This window comes from Etheostoma spectabile, chromosome 19, assembly GCF_008692095.1.
Source record: "Etheostoma spectabile isolate EspeVRDwgs_2016 chromosome 19, UIUC_Espe_1.0, whole genome shotgun sequence".
Lineage (NCBI taxonomy): Eukaryota > Metazoa > Chordata > Actinopteri > Perciformes > Percidae > Etheostoma > Etheostoma spectabile.
The window spans coordinates 3,268,912-3,291,367 of NC_045751.1; the positions used below are offsets into that span (position 1 = coordinate 3,268,912).

The window sequence follows — 22,456 nt, forward strand, 5'->3', positions numbered from 1 at the left end:
CATGTGGCAGCTTTAATTGTAGACCAAGAAATAAACCTGTGAAAGGACAAAAGTTGAATCATCTTCGGAAAGCAGGCCATTAATTATGATGTGCTGTAATTGCAGATCTTTGGGGCAGGCCAATTATCAGATTGAAGTGAAAGCTGGCAGCCCCGCTCCCTTGTGTTTTGGAAATACCCGACACAACTAACTGCTAGATTGCCACCGCTGCGACTGCGTCACATCAGATCAGATCATATTTACCATAAATAGAGCCGGGTCATGACGAGGTACGAAGTTTGGAAATGAACACATGGCATGTTAGGACATTCCAGGACATTATGTGATGACCATTTCAATAAATTATTTCTCTTTGTCTCTTTTAATAATCATTTTAATGATCATTGTACAACCCTAAAGGATTATGCGTCCATCTTTCTTACAAATGTGAAAAAGTGCAAAGTTGGAACTTTCTGGAAGTTGAAGGTTTCAGATATAGTTAAAAACAGCGGTCTTCAATGTTTTTAAGGCCAGGTACCACTTAGCTGAAAGATAGATAAAGTAAGGACCCCCTACTGCATTCATTGTATACAATTGAGTTGCATATTACTGGGGTGAATGGATCAAAACAAATGGATATTATTTATACATCATGTTATAGCGTTAAACATACATTTAATAAAGCTCAGTGAATCCTTAAAGGAGAATTCCGGCCATTTTTTATGTTAATGTTATGCAATTGTGTGTGTTATGCGAGTGCCTTTGTGCCTCTTAACAGACATAAAATGAAATTAAAATGTCATGAACAGGGCCCTTACATGACAATAAGATGCGTTTTAAACTCAGACATTGTTTAAATTCACCTACCCTCGTTCCTGTCTCGATCCTGGTAGGTAGCTGGTAGCTTGTAGCTGCTAGCTGCTAGCTGCTAGCTCGAAGCTGCCGCAGTGGTGTGGCTATGTCCTCCAGAGGACAGGTCATGGCTTTGCGACGATAAATTTAAGTTTATTCCCCTCAAAATTAGGTAATTGAGCACTGTAGTGGTTATGACCATATCAGTGACTGTGACATGGAAATGGGGCAAATAATGTATGTTGCATGCACAGTGATAGTGTTAGAGAAGGTAGCTGTAGTCTTGCTGAAGTCCCGGTGTAGCAGGAAAAGGGAAACATTGTACAGATTGTTCCGCGCTACCGTTTTTTTTAGGGGGGAACTAAACATGACCTGGAGGACACAGCCACACCACCGCCGCTCCGTGGATTGTTGTCGGGGTGATTATCACAGAAGCCTGGATGAACACACTAACCGGATGGCAGCTAGGAGCTAGCAGCTAGCAGCGACAAGCTACCAGCTACCGGCAGGATTGACACAGGGACCAGGGTAGGTGAATTTAAACAATGTCTGAGTTGAAAACGCATCTTGTTATGACATACGAGCCCTGTTCATGTTGGAATTTTAATTGTATGTCTGTTAAGAGGCAAATAGGCTCTCTAAAACCCCGGTAAATGTCATTTTAGCTCACTGAGAGTAGAAAAAATAGAGTGCAGTAGAGACGCGCACTCCATTTTTTGCAGCGGCGCATGACAAAGCGTCAGACGAGCTCGAAGGTAAACGGATGCCAGGACTCTCAGGGTGTGTGCAAGTCTCTCTGGTAAACTTACTGGGTTAAGATGAGATCTTTCATGGTGAATGAAAGGCTTGACCCAGTAGTAACCCTAACCCTAATCAAATCAAATCAACGCATTGATGGCAATGCTGCTGCCAGTTCTGCCGTTGTTTACCTTTTTCTTCTTCTTCTAGTCCGTAGAAATAGCAAAGTTGGTAGCCTTTTCTCATTAGCACCACCTCGGTTCAGGAGAACACAGCAACTAGTGTCGCAACCACCACGCCGGAGTATAACCAGTTACGTCACACTGGCACTCAACACGTCGGCTGCGCCGAGGATACCTTCAATGTGTAAATATTTTTTTCACAAATAGGCAGTTTGTCTTTCCTATTGATATGTTGGATTCATGTTAATGATTATTCTGAGCCAAAATAAACACATAACATTTATAGATATATTGATTATGAACAAAACTATTGACTCTAATTTGTGTCATTTGCATATTGATGATTTTAAACAACAATACACATCCCATACATTTCTATTTCTTTATTTTTTCATTCACAAAAGAATGTTTTTAGAAAGCAGATGGCTAGTTGTTCTTTGGCTGTTGTTAAATGAAAGCTTGTTGTGTATACTGTATGTACCCAATTCTTTTTGCTATTCTCAGTGATTTGCTTTTTAAAAAGCAAAGATGCATCTTCAAAACATACAGACCTTGGGACAAATCTTTTTCGTTTATTACATAAGCGTCAGCCCTTGAACTGTTTCTTGTCTGTTTTAAAATAAAGAAAGGTTTATAAAAGCACACACTTGGAGATGATAAAGGCTTGGAGCTGGACGACTGGAGGAACATGTGAAAGACAGAATAATAAATAGGCACGCTGATGCTCCCATGAACATAGATTTAATTACCACAAAACCACCAAGTGATGTTGCGAGCGTTAAGCTCTTCTTCAGAAAAAATGCTTATCTAGTGTGCATTCTCTTTTTCCGTCCTTTCCGTTCTCCCCCAAACTTCCCAATTACAATTCCTGCATGCATCTCATTTGTTTTCATTTAGCTATGCATAAGCCTTTTCAACCTCCATGTGACCTAGCTTGGGGTCTGCCACACGGTCCATAATGGGAATCAATAGTCATGAGTCATTCAAATGTTTACCACCTATTTCAAAATGTGTAAAAAAAAGTTTAAAAAAAGGACTGCCTTAGTTGGCTGATTAATTTCCCATCGAATGCATTAGTTAATGCTCATGGGTCCCTTATGGGGGTCGTTGCCATCGGCCCTCCTGTCGTTTACCGTTCCAATAGTGGACTGACATCGGTGACAGGGTGATGAGAGGGAGGCACGACTGCCCTTTACTCTACATCTTAGTGACCTTTTTAGAATTTGGAAATAGTGCTTTAGGCTTTCAGTTGCCAGATATGGGCCCGTGGTGCTGAGAAATGAGCTAGTCTCGGTAAATTATGCAGCACTTAAAAGAAAGGCCCTGGAACTGCTTATGGCCAAGGAAATGATGAAACTGCTTGGAAAACACACCACTTCAAAAAAAAAAAAACTTTTAAAACTGAACCAAAGTTTGTATTCTCCTTCTCTTCCCTTTTTTATAAAGGTAATTAACTGCAAGCTGCTATAAAACTGCCGATATTGTTCACATGTTGTTGTTTTTTTGGTCATCTGTGTTTAAGCCTCAGACCTCCTAGATGAGCGTTTTCCCATGACAGCAGTTGACATTTAGGAGTGAGGCAGTGTTGCTAGGTAACGCGCCAATGACTTCCGTGTTACGCCAATGATTGGAGAAAGGCATATTAAAAAGGTTCCGTTCAAAGTTCCATGCTAACGTGCTATTTAATAAGTGATATTAGTTAGAATGTGCAAAACAGTAGTATGTAAATGTGCTGTATTTATATAGCGCTCTTACATCTACAGGATACATTTACCATTCACACCATCAACCTTCTGATTGGCAGGCAACCGCTCTACCACTGAGCCACAGCCGCTATGCAACTAGCACCTGGATTGAAGATAATTTCCGGTGAAATACTACAGTATGCTCATCTCCAACTCATCAACAGATTTATACAAGATGCTGCTCTTCAAACACGTTATATATGTTACACCTGTCCATTAGAGTCACGGTTTTGTTAGTCATAGTAGTATAGTATAGTATAATCGAAAGCAGGGGGTCTAGCTAGTGTTAGACCAGACTGTCATAACTCAAAGCAGCAGGTAGTCCTGTAACCTCAGCCTTCAGTGCGTTGCCCCGAGACCTGAATCACACAACAGAGTAATGATATAAGCCAAAACAAACAATATTGCCATAGATATGGAATTTTTAGCAAAAATTATTTTTAATTTCCATTTAAAGGGGCGCTATGCAGTTTTGGCAATTTCTTTGCTGTTTTTTTGCTTTTTGCTTACAGGTCTGTCTATAGAGCTCCCCCCTACAGGTTTCTCTATAGAGTCCCCCTACAGCTTTAGAATAGACATTTGGCAGCTCCTATGTTTACTTGTGTCTGACTCCTCACTCGGTCAGTCTGCTGTTTTTCTCTTTCTCTGATCCTGCAACAACGCTTTCCTAGCGTTCTGCTTCTTTTTTACTGGCTCAGCCCTGACGAACTCCATCGCTACCTTGTTAGCCGGTTCCTGAATGGGCAAATGTGTGCAGTGCCGTGAAGCAATTCGTTACATCGCGAGACCTGATATCACGCAATACTTCCAGACGCTGAGTCCGGCAACTCGCCGACCCAAAGTTGCAAGGGTGATTTTTCCGCTCACAGGTGCTAGGGGGGAGCGAGAAAGCCACCATTCAACTAAAAAAAGTCATATAACCAGTCAGTGTTCAGTTAAGGTAAATGAAGCTTAAAAAACTGCATAGTTCCCCTTTAATCCTGTCATGTTGACAAGGGTCTTAAATTTGATTTGACCCTGTGCACTGTGGCTGTAAAGACACCACCACTAGCTAATCTCAATGCTGATGTTCAATGTTAGTGATGGAAAGCATGCTTTCCCTGGCGGCTCACTTAAGCACACTTGCCCTTTCAACCCCACTTACCTAATAGCTGTCGGCACATTGATCAACCCCATAGCTGTCTGTCACCTCCCGTGTGCCCACCCTGAGCACTGATGAGCAAGCACAGACAGCATGTCTCGCTTGGTATTCCTAGCAAGGTACCGGGATCCGTGACCTTTACAAGTTTGGACCACAATTTACCGAAGATTAGCCGAGTCCAACATGTAAATTATCCGGAGAAAGGGCAGTAGAATCAATTTCTCTTTAGATATTACTGTTTCTTCTGGGAGGAGAGGCAGTGGGACAGAAAAGAAAACAATTATGAAGACTTAAAAGCAAAAATGAGGAGGGAGATGAGCAAAACGGAAATAGAGAGAGATGACCTTTTTAGTTGGAAAAATAAAGTGATTGGATCCTTTTTAAGAACTTTGTACTTATGAGTGATCATTATACACAACTGTTCAGAGCCTCTGAGCAGGGACATTTGCAGGCTGATAGGCTGTGGTTCTTTCTCACATTTAGGTTAGTTAAATGTGCAGCTATGAACACAGAAATGGTTTCATGTCTATATATGCTCTCCTCCTGCATCATGTCAACTCATGGGGTCTTGCTCTTTAAATCTTCCATTTAGGTCTGGATATCAGGCATCGATATGCTTCCGCCGATGGCACAATACTTTTTAAACCAATTAGGTGGGCCTGCCACCCAAGACATCACCATTGACAACTAGCCAATGCAATTTCCATAACAGAGAGATTGGCACCCTCAAGGCCATTCCCACAACACTGGGGAAGGCGCTGCCATGCATCTTAGTGTTGTTCTCCATTTACTTGTCTGGAAAGTCACATCATCAACAAGCCAAAGACTTAAATGCCTCCAAAATATTAGAGTCAGCAAAGTTTTGAGCTTTAGTTGCCGGTTTGCAGTAATGTCGTCAGTGCAACTCTTGACTGGCTTGATGCACATTACTCTACCAGTGGTGTTTCTCAAGGACAATTACCAGTGTTCTGAGAACACTGTGACCCCGTATTACAGCAAGCACGCAGTGAATCAGCTTTATTGGATTACCTCCCAGCCTTGACCCCTTCTGTCTGAGGAGGAGGAGGAGGAGGAGGAGACCATCTCGATGTAGCAACTCATCTCCCACTAACCTGCTTCAACCTGACTGCATTCTCTAGTAATGTATTAGATCCTTTTGACTCTGTGGGGGTTGTTTATGTAGACCTCTTATCAGGCTGAGTTGAGATAATGGATGTAGAAAAACCTCCAAATGAGTGGACGTGGAAGAAATATAATACAGCGCACACATATATAACCGTTAGAGAGGATTAGCTATTGATAATAGTCACTAGTAACAGGCTGGTTTTAGCTTTAATGATTGTATATATTGATGATTTAAGCTTGTTTGCATGTCCTAAAGCTTTGAGGCATTTGTTGTATTTTTAATTGAGATGGCTTGAAAATGCTGCACTATACAGCAAATACACCTAAAAGATCATTGGAGACATATTTTAGGTCATGAGATGATTAACAGAATGAGAAAAAAAGCCTTTTCTTTGCAAAAGCAACAGATTCATGTTTTGCTGACGTCGAAGCCTTTGGAATGATGCAAACCAAACAGTCAAAGAAAGAAATGCAATTTATATGCATGGCATCAAGGGTTGAAGTAGATGTTGCCTTTAAAGCCTCTAATTCACTTCCTTTTTATGTGTTGCCTTCATCTTGCACAAGTTGATGGCAACCCCAAATTTCCTGTGTGTTTCTTTGGAGCATTGATCGCGCACATTAAATTTAAAGGTGAGTGCAAAATGCAATTAAGACCAATTTCATGTGGATTTTATCCGGAACGACAAGTTTCACTATGGCATTAATGGCCCATATTAGCAAAGACTATTCTAGATCTAGTTAAACATTTTAATGCACAGAGAATATCAATGGAAGTGCTGCTTTTCTCAGCACAAACATCTACTAAAACTGTCCCTTTTGTGAAATGAAATGAAATGTCATGATTCAAACATGCCTCTCTTCATGGTCACCGCTGCCCTTTAGAAAGCCTGCAACACAGTGCATTCCCAGGCTCAGGCCACCACATGAAAAGATGCCAAGAGATGTTATCACAAACATTTCAACCTTTTTGAAGTATCAAAAGCCTGCCAAAACATGTCTGAACATGCGGCTGAATTACTTAAGCCTGCCAGGACCCCACTGATGTCCTTGATGGGATGTGATATCCATGAAATCAATCCCGAATGGGTGCCTCACGCTCCGAACACTTCTTGCATCGTAATCTTTTATAGATATATGGTCAGTGCGACACAGACAGCGGGACAATCGGGGAGATGACTGTGCAGCATATGAAATTTGACATGCTTTGTCCCTTTTTAAACATCTGCTCTGTGAAAAAAACCCTATCATTGGTGGTTGGTGTGATAACATGGTACTATGATAAATCAGTCTATTGGGACTTTTTAGGGAGCTGTTCTGTAAATGATGTGAAAGACCTAAAGAGGCAGAGGAGGTATATTATTTTGACTGAGAGCAATCCATAAGCCAGGGGTGTGAGCGAAAGTGTTGCCTACTATTAAAAAGAATGAGTATTTAAAGAATCCAGGATTGGTTTAATCAGAAATGTCAACGCGTCCTTGTTCACTGTGTCCATCATGTTCCAGTTTACAAAGCACGCAAACATTTAGTTGATCCTGAGACAACCAACTGAAACCATCAGAACAGAAATTTTGTGGAAAAGCAGCTCTCTTAAACACTGGTCAGTGTGGCATGTTGCCCTGCAACTGATACAAAACTAAAAAAGCTCAATTGAAAATCATTTCAAAACAGCAGGAGATTAGTGTAACAGTCTTGCAAGGCGGCAGCAGCAGCAGCAGCAGCAAGAGATGCTGCATCCACAGTCTCAGCCTGTTCAATTGAGTCTCTCTAGGCACGTAAGGTGCGTGGGCGAGTGAAGGCTCTGGTCTTTGTCTATGTCTTCGTCGGCCTGTCGGTTTCATCAGCGGGTGCTCCGCTCTGTTACTCGACATCCTCCTCCAGAGAAGACACCTGCTGTTTTCATCTTGGAATCTCATGTCGGTCTGTGATCAATCATTCCCTGTCAAGAGAAAGCAATATTGATCCATGCTGTAGTGTTTGGCTGTTCTGAGTGTGTCGGTTGCACCGCAGCCTACAGTACTCGAGGTGCATGTGGCTTTCCTGTTTCAATAACAGCAGAAATATCAGAAACTGTCATGCTTAGGGAGCAAAAGCACCTTTTTGTGTTGCTACCTTTACCATACCAGTACCATTTTTTCCCCTGTAACTCTTGTGTAAAGATACATTTAAAAAAAGAGTATGATTTCAGGCAATGCAGAGCTTCAGATGTGCCACAAAAAAGAAAAAGAAATAAGTGAGGACGGCCCTTAAAGTGGGTGACTTTTCTAGCTAATGGTGCTGTCAGTGGCTAATCACACTGTCAGCTACCATTACCGTTAAGACATCCATCTTGTCCCTGTATTCCTCTTTAGCCTGAACTTTAAAGTGTTTGAATTCTTAGATGGACACAATTACACAGACCTTAGAGCCTTGGCCCTTTTATCTTTCCTTTGAGAAAACTTCAAGACATAAGCATGCATCTTTTGCAGGTTATTTCTGTCTTTTGATTTGCAGTTATTTTGGTATTGTTCTTTGCATTGCTCTGCAGGCACTCTATGTCGGTTAATGTTCAAGTAAAGTTATAGTTTTTAAATGACACTACTATTAGCCCCTGTGGGGAAAATTGTCTTGCAGTGTGCAGCCACAGTGCAGCGCTAGTTGGAGCAACTCCAGTTCTGAGGCCAGCATATTGATCAACAGCAAAGCCCTAAAATACGTCCTAAGGATGGAAAGAAAACCACACAGACACGTGGAGAGCATGCAACCACTATACAGAAAGGCCTGAGCAGGCCTTGAGGTCTAAAAGCCAGGCCTTCTTGCTGTGGCAGTGCAAACCAGCAAGCCACATATGATGAGGATAAGAAGGATGTAGTAAAAGTATCCTGTGGGCCGGTATGGTGGTCATCAGTTAACAATCTGAACAATCTGTGGTGTGTGTGTGTGTGTGTGTGTGTGTGTGTGTGTGTTGTGTGTTGTGTGTGGGGTTTGTTGTGTTGTGTGGTTGTGGTGTGGTTTTGTTGTGTGTGTTGGGGTTTTAAAAAAAATATATAAATTTCAGAAAATCACAGTTTTCTCAGGGTCAAGACGATGTCTTCACATTGCTTATTTGCAGACCGACAGTCCAAATCCAAAGATGTTGGAAATTAAACTTAAATTAAAAAAACAAATAAGTGAACCCTGGTTTTTTTCCAAGATGGCAATGTTTGGCACGTTGCCTGGGGGGTCAAAACCTTTGGCCCAAAAGCCGGGAAAAATCCCCAACTAAATAGGATAGAATGCAATGACATTTGGTAAAACCATCATTTAAGTCAAAAGGTTGTGTTTTGTTTGTCGAATACTTTTCTCATGACCAATACCTGGAAACCCCAAACCTAGCTGTAGTCGTTTATCTAAAGACTCATTTTTTATCATGCTAACACAAACTAAGATGGTAACAGGTAAATATTTTTTCTTCTTTATTCTTCTACTTCTTAATTTTTTTCCAATTTTTAATTTAATTCTAAAAAATTAGCGTGAAAAGCATTGTCTTGTAACAAAATTTTAAAAACACCCAATTTTCCCTTTTTATTTTCAGCCTTTCAGAGCTGTGGCATTTGGGGGAAAATCTTTTAAACCTTTGGGGGACTCTGATGCTTAATTAAACCAAACCTTTATGATTGGAAAAAGTATCCCTTTCCCCAAACTATGTGTGAGTAAAAAATTGTTTTGGGGTTGTTAAGTTTGTGTGCACGGAAAAAGGCAAAAAAAAATATTTTTTTAAAAAATTTTTTTCCCATTTATGGTTTAAAAACTTTATTCGTAAGTAATTTTTCCATTAAAAAAAAATGAATTTTTTTAATTTCAGTGGGATTTTTTTAATGTGGAAACACAATGTGGCAGTTTCCCCAAAAAGGGGGGGTTTTCTTTCTGCAAACATGTCCCCCTGGCTCAATTTTCCAACAGGGTTTATTTCACGGCCCGTTGGAAAATGTATTGAACCTCAATTAGTTTAAATTGACAACCAAACCCCTTTTTTGAGGGGGGCCCTTTTTGGGGGAAAATTCTCTGCCCCCCTAGCCACACAAAGAAATTTTTGGAAAAATTCCTCCCCCAAATCCATGCAAAACAAAAAAGGCGGGTTGTTTTTTTAGGGTTTCCCCGTTTGTGTGCTTTTATTAATCTCTGTAATTTTAACCCAAAATAAATGGGGTGGGTAAACGTTTTTGGGTTTACAGGCTGAGCCCCTGGAAAAAAATTTGGGTTATTGGGTTTAAGGGGTTTAATATTTTTTTGAACCCCGGGTGTTTTCTTAAAATATGTGGTCCTGTCAAGGGCTGGGGGGAGGTGAGGGGCCGGGTTTCGTGGTTTTTAAAATTTTTGGGGGGGGGGGGGGGGGGGAGGGAAAATATTTCCCTTTCCCCGCTTGCCAAAATTTTTTTTTATCGCAGAAAGGGTTATAACTGTTTTTCATCAGCACAAAAAGATCCCGGGCCCTTTATCCCCATTGCTTTTTTATTTTTTATTTATTTAGTTTTGTATCACCCCTATAACCAAATTTTCCAACATTCCCCGAAGCGTGATTTAATTGATCTCCACCGCGCAGCAACCTAGTACTATGTCAGGATTTAAAGGGATTTTTGGTGGGGGAAATTTATCTCCCAAAAATGGGAATTTTTTCAACTGCCCTGACAGAAAACATGCATCCAAGGTTTCTTTAACAGGGGAAAAATTCCTGAAAAGGGGGGGATGAAAATGGGCTTGGGGCTGGTTTTTTTTCAACTGACATTCACGTTTTTGGGCCCGCCCCTTTTGCAAAAAGGAAACTAGGATTAAAAAGAAAAAATTTTCTTTGTTTTTCACAGTTACCTTTTTTTTGTTTTTCCTCAAAATGGTATTTTGTACCACATTCTAATAAGACATCTTGGGGGGCAAAGGTTTTAAAATAATTGGTTTTCTAATGGGTTTTAAAAATATTGGCCAAAAGCTTTGTAATAAATTTTGACCATTAATAAGACCCAATTTTTCGTTGTCCGGGGTTTTAAGCGATTATCGACAGTAAAAAGGGTAAAATATCTCTAATTTTTAAAGTCCCCAAAATTTATAAATGTTTTTGAGTAATTAAAAATGAAAACCATCAGGTTAATAAATGGACTTTGGTCCAGATACTCCATACTGTTGCACATTTCTAAAAGCTAAGCGGTCAAACGGTCCTTTTGAGAAATGCATTAATGAACAGATGTATTTTCTTGAGCTGAAATTAGTCAATTGATTGATTAGGGATTTTTCCGAAAATTCTGTGAGTATTTTGAAAATCCTATTTGTTCATTAATTTTTCACACAAAGGTTCCCGCTTCTAAAACACGGAAGTAAAGCACTTCCTGTTTTGCTTCTTATTCTATAATAGGAAAGTAAATATCTAGCTTCTAAATGGGATTTTTGGACAGAAAACAAGTGATTTGATGACACCAGCTTAGGGGAATTTTAATGGCCATTTTTCCAGTTGTCTTACCTATTCTTTCAAAATTTGGTTAATGGCTTATAAGTGATAAGTAAAGCAAGTATATAATGTATTACAGATTAGTAAATAATAAAAATAATGAGTTAAATAATAAATAAATAGAGGGTGCCTAATTAGAACATGGTGCCTAATATTTTTCTTCAGTTATATCTGTGCCTCGAGCCTGTTTGTCATATATTTAGACATTATTTGTGCACAGCCAGTTATGTAATGGACGTCCACATTGGTGCCAGATATATTTGGCACCATTATGAGAGTTAACATGGAACTTGTTAATTCCATATGTTGACTAAATTGAAGGATTGCTGGGCCCTTAAGCCCACCAATGATAATGCCAAATAAAATGTAATAGCCCCAGAGCCTATGATTCATGTCTTGATCCCTGCCGCTACATTAAACAAGCATTGATCGTCCCCAACGCCCACCCTAATCCTAATGCAAAAAATAAATACTGTGTAAATTCCCCCAGCAGATGTTTCTCCGCTTTCTCTGAGAGACCGTGGCGAGTGTGTGCAATCAATACATGCTTTTGGGTATAAAATAACCTTTTGATGACCAGTGAGGAAATGCAAGCCCTTCAGACCATTTCTCACACACCCTTATTGATTTCCCCATCTGTTTTTTTCCTCTCACTCCTAACTACAACATGCCGCAATGGTCTCCTTTTTAGTCTGTCGTTCGGTGGAAATCCCCTTGTCTATATAGAACATGTGAAGCTGTGAGTTTAACTGCACATATATAGTATTTGTGAGTGCAGGCACGGCGGGGGTGTGGGTCCTGCTCCACCCCTTCTCTTTGCCTCGCTGGTTTTAAAGGTTAGTTTTGCCAGTTCACTTCCCCTTTGCGGTGAGGGGAAATATGTCCTGCTGTGCTTACTCAGATGAGCAACCACTGCTACAGTCCACTTAGTCATTTCTTTTCCTATTCAACACTTTTGTTGTTGCTTTGTTTACTTAGTAAAGTAGTGGGGAATATGCAGCTGTGGCTGATTTGTTAGTTAAACATGTCTCAAACTGGGACAATAGCAAAAGCATTATTTAGGACAGAGGGGAGTTGGATACAAGAAAATAGGAATGCAAATAAGTCGATTGCACCTGTGAGAGAATTGAATCAAATGAGGGGTTTTTTTCAACGAGAAGAAAGACATTGGTCACTTTGATTTTCCCCTTCCTGAGCTCTTTCTTTCATTCTTTGTACATATATGTATCTGCGTGCCATTTGCTTTTAAACGTCCACTTTCTGGCATTTCCTTTTTTTTTTTCTTTTTTTTTTTTACTTTCCCATCTTTTATTTAATCTCCCTTATTGCCTTTTAGGGATAATGATGCTTACATCCTCTGAAAAATCTGGACTCACTCCCTTGACATTCCCTTAAGATAGCTCCTGCATCCAAATATCTGAACCCATGGTCCCTGGTTGTTCAATATATTTAATGAAATATGCTAATAAATCTCCCTTTTCCACCAGAGTAAGCAGCAGACTCAGCTTTCTTTGTAGACTTTGGCGCCAGCCAAATAAGATTTGTGCATCACATCGTGGGCATTTACTTTGTCTGACGGCTTATTACCGGGCCCGTGTTTCAGCATAATCTACAATGGGATGGAAGGCTAAGACTAATTTGCTAGGTCGTCAGGTTAAGGGTAAATGTATCAGAGGGGACGAGTCTATTGCAGATAAGACAGTGAAAATACGGATAATATAGAGTGAGTGGGATAGATTAAGTAAAAGCAGATTTGTATTGCACTTTGAGGCATTTGGACATACTCATTATTCATTGTGTGTTCTTGCATATATCGTGAAGCAGCGACTAATAATTCCCAAACAAGTGCTGAATAAAGCTGCATGAAAACTAATCAATCCACCCATCACTTGGATGTGTTTGCGTACACGTGCCAAGGCTCTGTTGTTCGGGTTAGAGTCAATATCAGCCATTGATTGTACATGTGTGGAGTGCATGAACCCTTTGTTTGAGATAGGCAATGAAAAAAAAAGTGCTTCACGTTAAGTGGGTTTGGTTATAGTGAGTTGCATAATATATGCCAGCCTCTGTTTTATCAATTAGTAATGATTTGAGAATGGTGTATTTGTGAAGCAGGATATTATAGCTCATTTACCTGAGAACCTGCACCGTATGTGTCTGGCTTTCTTTTAGCACGTTGGCAGGGGAGGTGTTGGCGGAGCCGTCCCTGCAGCAGCTGCTCCAAGACATCGTCATCACTCTCCCCATAACGAGCCCAGGGTGAGATGGGAAGGTTGGGCGGTAAGGGTGGGGAGTGCCACTGGGTGTTGAGGGAAAAACCCTGCAGTGACACAAGCTGTCTACATGGACATGTGTGAGCGCCAGACTTTCTGGGACTCCTCAGGTGGGGCGATGAAGTGTCCTCATTAATGGAGTTTCATAAAGTCTTAACTTTCATAGTCTATCTATCTATCTATCTATCTATCTATCTATCTATCTATCTATCTATCTATCTCTACTCATGGTGATATACTCTACTGATGATCTCATCGACAGTGATAAAATGCAAATTAATAAACCTTTAACAGTGTTTGACAATTTTGCCACAGCACATCATAATTCCATGCCCTCTTGCCGCGAATCACTTCATAGCAGGCGATGACACCTAATCGGCTGCAATTGTTGTTAATCAGTATAGAGATCCCTAAAATTTCTTAAATGCAACTGCTTCTTTGTTTCCTCTCTTATTCTGTTTCCCAAGGCCCAGGAACCTGGGCAGAGAAAAAGGCAATTAAGCTAATGCAGTATAGGTGTTATAAGGTTGTAGATATTTCAAGAGAAGAGCAATTTACCACTTGGAAAAAGCGGAGACGGCTTGCATAAAACCTTCCACTCCCTCCTAGATTTATTATGCTTTTAGTTGTGTTATATGTGATATAATTAGCAGTAGTTGCCAATAAGGCTTGCGGTTCAAGGACGTGGTCATCGCCTGGCCATCTGTCATTAATTGCATTATCTTGTTATGTGGCAGGCAGGCCGGTGAGCGGGCAGGCCCAAAGGGAAGAAGTAAGCTGTGTGTCACAAGGCACATCACACCACAGGTGTGGATTGAACATTTATGTCACTGTGGATCTGTGCTTTTGTGGATAGAAAATAGGACAGTGGACTTGTCCTAGAAACAGTGTAAAGTTAAGAACTAAGCTCTGGATGTTTTTTTATTACAATGGATTTTGTTTTGGCAGACTTGTGTGGAATGTAGCAGTTCGGAGGAAGGAGGAATTTAGATGATATCAATTTAAATGGTTGTTTTGTCATTTTAAATTAAAATTAAAATACAGTATTATGCTAATTAGCCTTTCCACAAGAAAAACATGGAACAGTAAAAGCTTGTCCAATTTAGAAATGCGACCTTGTTCTACAGCAGCCCATTATAGCCGTATCAACTCATTTTACTATGTCATCTTCATTAAGAAGCAAATGAGTGTAGAACTGTAGAGGGCAGCAATGATATGTACAAGGAAGGCCCCCAAGTGCCATGTTATATGTGAAAAGGGATGGGAGACCTTTTTTCCTATAGTGCTCACACACAGCGGTATGACTTATGTCTACAGAGCAGCCACGTTGGCTGTTAATCTACTCTTTTTAATCAAGAATCTGGGGCTGGCTTGCTTTATGACTTTTGTTTTATGGGCTTTTACGTTAGTGGACATCACAGCTTACAGACAATACAAAGCACATTTTTGCCGCAGCCGTAATAGACATGCTTATTTTCGTTTCTGGAGAATGCCACTGATATTAGTGATCCTAGTGCTTTTTAACAGCTTGTTACTATGCCCCAGCGGCATGACAGTAACAGCCTTTATCAAGAGCTGTTAAGGTCCACTGTGAAAATTTCAAAGCAGGTGTGAAAAGCTTCCTATAGGTCAAATAAACGTGGTTTCAGCCGGATGTGGTCTGCTCTGCAGTCTTTTAATTCAAAAATGAGTACAGTAGGATTACCCACAAAAAATAAATATAGTTATACCTAAAAGCAACACCATCAGCAATACATACATTATATCAATTACATTCAATTTTATTTATAGTTTCAATTCATAACAAGATTTAGCTTAAGACACTTTACACAACAAGCAGGTCTAGACCACACTCTATAATGGACCCAACAATTCCAGTATTTCCCCCAAGAGCGATAATTTAGTGTGACAGTAACCCTTTTAGGGAGAAACCTCGGTCAGACCCAGGCTCTTGGTAGGCGGTGTCTGACTGTGCCGGTTGACTAGAAATTGTAGTTCATGGCGTAGCAGGGCGCTGCAGGGTGTAGCAGGGCATAACGAGGCGTAGCTTGACGTAGCAGGACATAGCAGGATGTAGCAGGGCATAGCAGGGCACTGCAAGGCATAGCAGGACATAGCAGGATGTAGCAGGGCATAGCAGAATGTAGCAGGGCACTGAAGAGCCTAGCAGGGTGTAGCAGGGCATAGCAAGATGTAGCAGGGCGTAACAGAGCCTAGCAGGGTGTAGCAGGGCATAGCAGGATGTCTCAGGGCGTAGCAGGGCCCTGCAAGGCATAGCAGGACATAGCAGGGCGTAGCTGGACATAGCAGGACATAGCAGGATGTAGCAGGACATAGCAGGGCGTAGCTGGACATAGCAGGACATAGCAGGATGTAGCAGGACATAGCAGGGCGTAGCAGGGTATGGCAGGATGTAGCAGGGCACTGTAGAGCCTAGCAGGGTGTAGCAGGGCATAGCAGGGTGTAGCAGGGTGCGGACCAGGGTCATAGCAACAGCTGCCATGATTTAGGTACCACCCTAATCCAAGGGTGCATTACTTGCATTACATTTACCAAAACACTGCAAAAGGATAACTTTGAAAGAAAGGGATATCCTATTACTTTTACTTTGGCAAATATTCCTATTCATGAATTGAGCATAAATACATGTGTCCTGCGGTCGTAATTCCGATTCACAATGGATGACAACTGTCTAAGAAAATGCACAGTAGCTGCTAAAGTGTGCGATGTATGAACATTAAAGGACATTACTGGCATATTTATAGCAATCATGATTAATGTAAAAATTGGCCGTAAGAGTCCACACCCTCCTACAGTGTGTCACTGATGTTTGCAAGCTTAATGGGATTTACTATAAATTTAGAGGGATCATGTCTCACTTGTATTTCAAATTTGGATTGCTGATACTTGGGCAAATTGCTACTTTGCTTTGCTTTCTGACAATGTATCATGACAAGGAAGGATCACTACTGCCAAGAAGGACATGAGACATGGGGTCTATTTTGGGGAAAATGGGAGGGGAACGGCACTGTGTCCCCCTCTCATCAACTAGAGTGAGTAAAAGCAAGATGGCACCCCGTAGCGTTGTTGAAGGACAGGTAAGGAGATGAGTTCCTGTCACACGTTGGCATGTGCGTGCAAAATCGCCCATCATGTCAGGGCTTGACAGCATTCATTTTGTCAGTAAGGGTTTGACTTGACAGGTTGGCAGAGATGCAAATGTTAATTTTCTGCTCCTATTTTTTGTTTCCATGAAAGCCAAAGGTTGGCAGGTGTAAGTCACTTAAGCATTTAGTGCTTTAAGACTGGTTGTCTTGGGACTGAACTGGCAGAGTACATAAACAAGAGCCAAGTCAACACGTTTGAATTTCCTGAGGTCTGGTGAAAATGGGAATCCTATTGTTTTGATTGGCTCAACATCAAAAGCAAATGTTGGAAAATATCAATCTGTTAACATGAACATGCATCGCAGCATGTTCATGTTAACAGAGTCAAAAAGACACTGGAAATGTGATATGATAAAATGTGGAATTTACCTTAATCTATTATTTATGAATTAATTCCCTCAATGTTCATATCGGTTCATTGTGAGATTTCAAAATTTTTGGCAAGTTTTTGGTTTAGAAGAATAGTCACAGCAAGGGCTTGCGGATGGGCTGGGGAATAGCAGGCTGGCATACACCATCTGGCCTATTCTGCATATTCTTTCCATTTGAATTGCAGATTGGAGGTAGACAGTTTTTTTTTGGAGTGGTGGCAGACTTCACAGGGAAACCACCAAAGCAGCATCAACAAATAGTTTGAAGCCAATTGTTTTGGTGAACAATAATGACGACAAAGGCTAAATTAACGACATGACTTATGTTGCTTATTTTATAACGAACTGCATTTGCTTGGTGCCTCGATGTTCAGGAGCAAAAGCAAAGAGTTGTCAGCGTTGTGCATTTTTTACTGCTTAGTGAGGAGAGTACATAAACATGGTATGGTAGTAGTATCGGCAAAGCAGTCACTATTTATTCTTAATAGAAGTCTGACATTTTAATACATTACATGTCTTGCTGAGAGTAAGATGAGAGGGTAAATACTACTCTCATGTGTGTCTTTACTAGAGTTACCTTAAATCCAAAATCCAATTAGCCTAGCATAAAAACGGGAAGCAGGGGGAAACAGCTAGCCTGGCTCAGTCTAAAGTTTAAAAATACACCTACCAACACCTTTAATCTCAAGAATTATGATGTTTTATCATGTTTAAGATTTAATCTGTACACAGGTTTTACAATGTGCTAATTAGTGAGCTTTAAATGTTTGAGGATTGTTGAACTTTGGATGGGCTAGCTGTGTCCTTTGCTAGCCTGCATTGATATGGCTAGCAAGCTAATTTCTCATCATGTTTTTCGACTCAGCCAATTTTGGGTTGGAAACAATAATTTGAACTCATGAGCCAGTTATGACAGGAGGTTGTCGTATGTAGGGGGTTGTAACTCTTTAGTGTCAAATAGTGATTCTTTTGTCTAACTACTGTAGTATTTCCAAGTTTAGGATATTTGGCTGTCTTTGCAGATACATGAAAAATTCCCACTTTAAAATATGCGGATTAATTTTCAGTGCATATACATCAGGTTTGTGCACCTCATTTCTATGGTTACAAACTCCTGCATCTTTGTCTTCGACCTTAATAATAACAGCCATTCCATTCCCAAGGATTTTAGTTTCACATATTGGAGATGTGTGTGGATCCAAAAAAAACCATCATAGATAATTTCAGGGACTTTGTTTTACTAAACACTTTAAAAATGTCAGTCATAATGTGCAACTGTGGTCAGTGTTTATGCACAACAATAAAGGCAAACGTAGTGTAGCGTCAAAGCCAAGCTATTATACAATAAAAGTTAATGTCCATGAAGAGAGAAGAGAACAATGCAATCATTAAATAGGAAATTACTGCTGTGTCACTCAAATGAATGTTGTGTATAATAGGAGTATTGTGAGTTTTAGTGCAATTATAAATGCTAAACAAAAACTTTAAACTGAACTGACAAAATGGAAATATTACTGTTCTATCTGGTCGGAAATGGAGGGCAATAATGGCCTTTGGTACAAAAGACAAACCTAAAGTACATATTAGGATTTCATACAAGTAAAACACTTAATAACACCCTCCGGCATTGAAAAAACAGATCTGTGGAGCAGTTTTGAGAGGGAGCCAGGATATATGAAACTCTCAAAACTTGGCCACTGACTCAGAGCAGACATTGGAAAAATCAATAGAAGCAGATGCCCTATTTTTCCGTCGTCTTGAAAACAGATATAGTATATAGAAGAAAAAAAATCCCATCCTCAAAGGTTAATGCCTGTTCTCTCGGCCCATGTAGGAGCACTTGAGCCTGGGGACACAGGGTCTGATGGAAACAGGAACTGGGATGGAGTTCACATGGTCAGGAACATCTCTGGCATTTCATCCTCCTCTGGAAGTGATGTAACACTGCCCTGGCATTACTCAGCCCTGAGAAGGGGAGTCAGGTGCGGACACAGCCTGAGCCACGATCTGTTTTTTAGACCAAGGAAGTGCCAGTATAATGAGGATGTCAATGGGATTTTAGAAATGGGTTTCTGACTGATTCATGACAACACATTAAAAGCACTGTTTCAAGTGGTTTATGGCCACTCGATGTCGGTGGCTTTCAATAGGGAACAGTGTGAAAATGCAGTGCAGCTCTACGCATCCGGTATTGAAGTTCAACTGTTTCTTCGCCTCGTTCGAAGTCCTAGTCACTGTATGCCTTTGTGCCAACAGTAACTTCATCAAAAGAGCTTTGCATAACACATTTGTTTGCCGATTGCATAAAGCATTTGCATCCCACGCTTCCCAATGGCTGCTCCAGACCACCTACTTGTTGACAAAATGCTTTGGGGAACAATGCTTTTAAAGGAGCAATTATTAGGCATTTTAATGTGCAGGAAATAATAATCTCTCGGGTATCTCAGGCATATTTTGGATTTTGATTCTATGAGCTTTCTGGACAGATGCAAATACTTACTGCAGAAAGGTGGAGGAACATGCTGACCTCAGAAAAGGACACTCAGCTAGTTGCCACAGACAGCAGATTGCACTTTATCACATTTAAAGGACAGGGACCTTGAAATAATGCACCTTTAATATAATTACCTGCCAATAGTGCAGGAAGTGAAACACACACACACACACACATCTTTTGTGTGTCACCTTATATCTGGCCTGACCCTTGGTGAGCCACTTAGATTGTTGCTGGCGTAAAATCTTTTGTCCCCCTAAACTTGATTTTCATTTGAATTGGGGACCTTAGGTGAAGCGAAGGCTTTCAATCCAAGGCCGACAGTTTAATTAAGTCTTTCCCTTATCAGTATTTTTTTGATAAGGCGTGTCGAATTTGTTCAAAAGGTATATTGATTAAGGTAAGTATAGAGAAGTGATAATGTAGCTTATTTCAGTTCTCACCCCCTCTTTAGAAGTATAAAAATCATAGATATCAAAGATGAAAAATGTCTAATGGAAAAGGCTCATTTAGTATGAGTGAAAAAGTTTTAAGAAAAATTGTAAGTCATAGAGAGTACCTTTAGTTGCACAAAAAATAAATGGTTTCCCTATTAACTACTACTACTAGTCTCCTACTTGGTAGTCAAACTAAACTGTTTTCATGTTAGCTTCTAGGGTAGAGGTAGGGGGTAGTAAATTTGTTTTGTTTTCCACTAACCAATCAGTAGCAAGTGATTGTATCTGTCCCGCCTACATAATTTCCAGTCAACACAGATGCTGCAGTAACGGTCGGTTTCTAGAAACAACAGTGGTGTCAGTCTTGTTTATGCAATTTCTGTATTGCCATTGTTCAAGAATGTCACTAGGTAGGTAGCTAAGGTGATTTCTAATCCTATCTCCATACTCTTTCATTAGTTTAGTCTCCATACTCTTTTATTAGATTAGTTTCATCAACTAAACTTGCAACAAAGCCTGTTAATGTCAATGCATAAATTATCTTGGAATCATATTCAGTGATATTTTACGATAAATGCCAGGCATGGGCCACTCTGGTTGAAAGATTCAATTGTTTATTCACCTCTGAACATACCCTGCATCAATGATAGGTGTAGGTGAAGGTGTGAAACTGAATTCATATTGTGTACCAAAGCATTAGCGACTTCTGGGAACCAAGGTACACATGTGCAACGTAAATTACTGTTAGTGCACGCACATATTTCAAGTAATATGAAGACAACGTTGACTCATTAGTTCAGCGTTACTTTGTTAAACGTCGGTATTCTTAAGTCTTCTTTTATATAATCAGCCAGTAAAACATTATTCCAAAGCATCTTAATGTATTCTAAAAAGTACAACCTTCTCAAAAAAGTGTATCGCACTGCCGGATGTTGGGCATTATCCTGGAAAAGTACTTCCGTTAATCCAGACTATTAATCCAGAGAAACATGCAAATGGAGCCAGAAACGGCGAGTACATCACCAACAGAGTCACTGGAAAGACGACTTTGCTTCGTCCTGATTGGTCGGTGAGTAATGCAAAGTGAATCCTCCTTTGAAAAATTATCTTACTGCTGCCAAGCTTCATGTATAAATTATTGCTATTCTTGTTGGGGTCAGCTAGATGTGTTTGCTCGGCCAGATTATAACTTGATTGCCTCCATTGGTAATGATCCGCATTAGCTCCATTATTGGAAACTATAAAACTCAGCAGAGAATGGACTCAATCTTGTTAATATCAATTTCCTTAATGTTGAAAGCACTGAGGTAGATATCTAAGGGGAGATGTAGCGGAGAGACGTAGAGGGAAGGGGAAAGAGATGTTCTGATGCACTGCAGCAAAGCGAATGCGTATCTAATCTGACACCTAGCACTCATGGCTAATGTGTTGGTAGGGCATAAGTGGATCATTTCTGCCCTTAGAAAATGTTCCCTGGTGCAGCTTGAAAGAAATAGACTAAAAAATCCCTGTGCCTTTTTGCTGAACTGTGCCCCCTGTTCTTTTACTGTTCCTGTAATATTTTCTCTGTCTCCAGCTTTATTGATTTCAGATTACAGTTGTTTTATATTTCCCTGTATCCCATGTTTTGGTACAGCAAGATACATCACAATGCTGCTTAGTGTAGGTTTCCAGCTCATCAAGACCGATGGCTGTTTATAGTCCTCTTTTGAATTGGTTTAGTGTCACAACTAATTTCTTAACACTACCTTGTTCAGCAATCTACGGGAAGTGTGTTTTTTATAAAAAAATGTCCAAGCAGGAGGTGGGAGGAGCACAGCCATGCATCACATCTTTGCTCTGTCATGGCTAAAGAAAAGGACGTCGCTGGGTGGATCTTGTTGGAGTGTTTGGTAACCCTGCTTGCCAGCAGTGGCGCAAACGTCATAATGTACCTCTTTCATACTCCACAAGGTCGAGATAAACGAATCACTATCTTTTAACTATTTATAGAGCCTGAGCTGTGCCGTGAAGGTTGAAGTACAGGATACCAGCCAACTTATTCTCCTCATGAAACTGCTTTGACTTTGGAGTGAAGCTAGAGTGAATGCTTCATCAAGAGTGTGACTCACCTAATGTATGCTTTCATATGCAATTGTTGGACCGATACATCATTTCGGAAACGGTAACCACTCCTTTTAGTATTTGCGGGACTAATCACATATAGGAGGCGAGAGCCAACATGGAGGCGATACTGCAACTATTACCAACGGATGGTGGAAATGACAGGGTGGAATTCAGCATTCCCGTGTCCCCACTCACCACAATTGATGAGTTAATTTATCTCTCCCTGGCCTGCCTCTTGCCTTTTCGCCCCTCTGTTGCTATGAAAATAAATAGCCTCCGTAAAATGGAGAAATCATGCCCTGAAAAAAAATCTGTCTTTACAATACCACAGAGGCGTATTTATTTCATCTTAAAGGGGATGTTTGAGGTCACCCTCCAGTCCTTCCCCAGT

At 40.5% G+C, this 22,456-nt stretch overlaps 2 long non-coding RNA genes across 3 annotated transcripts in view; both read left to right on the forward strand.

Moving 5' to 3' along the window:
• Positions 1-22,456, forward strand: part of LOC116707317 (uncharacterized) — a 146,849-nt gene that overhangs the window by 60,419 nt on the left and 63,974 nt on the right. The window lies entirely within an intron of this gene.
• Positions 1,710-19,991, forward strand: LOC116707315 (uncharacterized). The gene is made up of 3 exons (XR_004336460.1): positions 1,710-1,852; positions 8,231-8,239; positions 19,977-19,991. It is a non-coding gene; the product is annotated as an uncharacterized LOC116707315 (long non-coding RNA).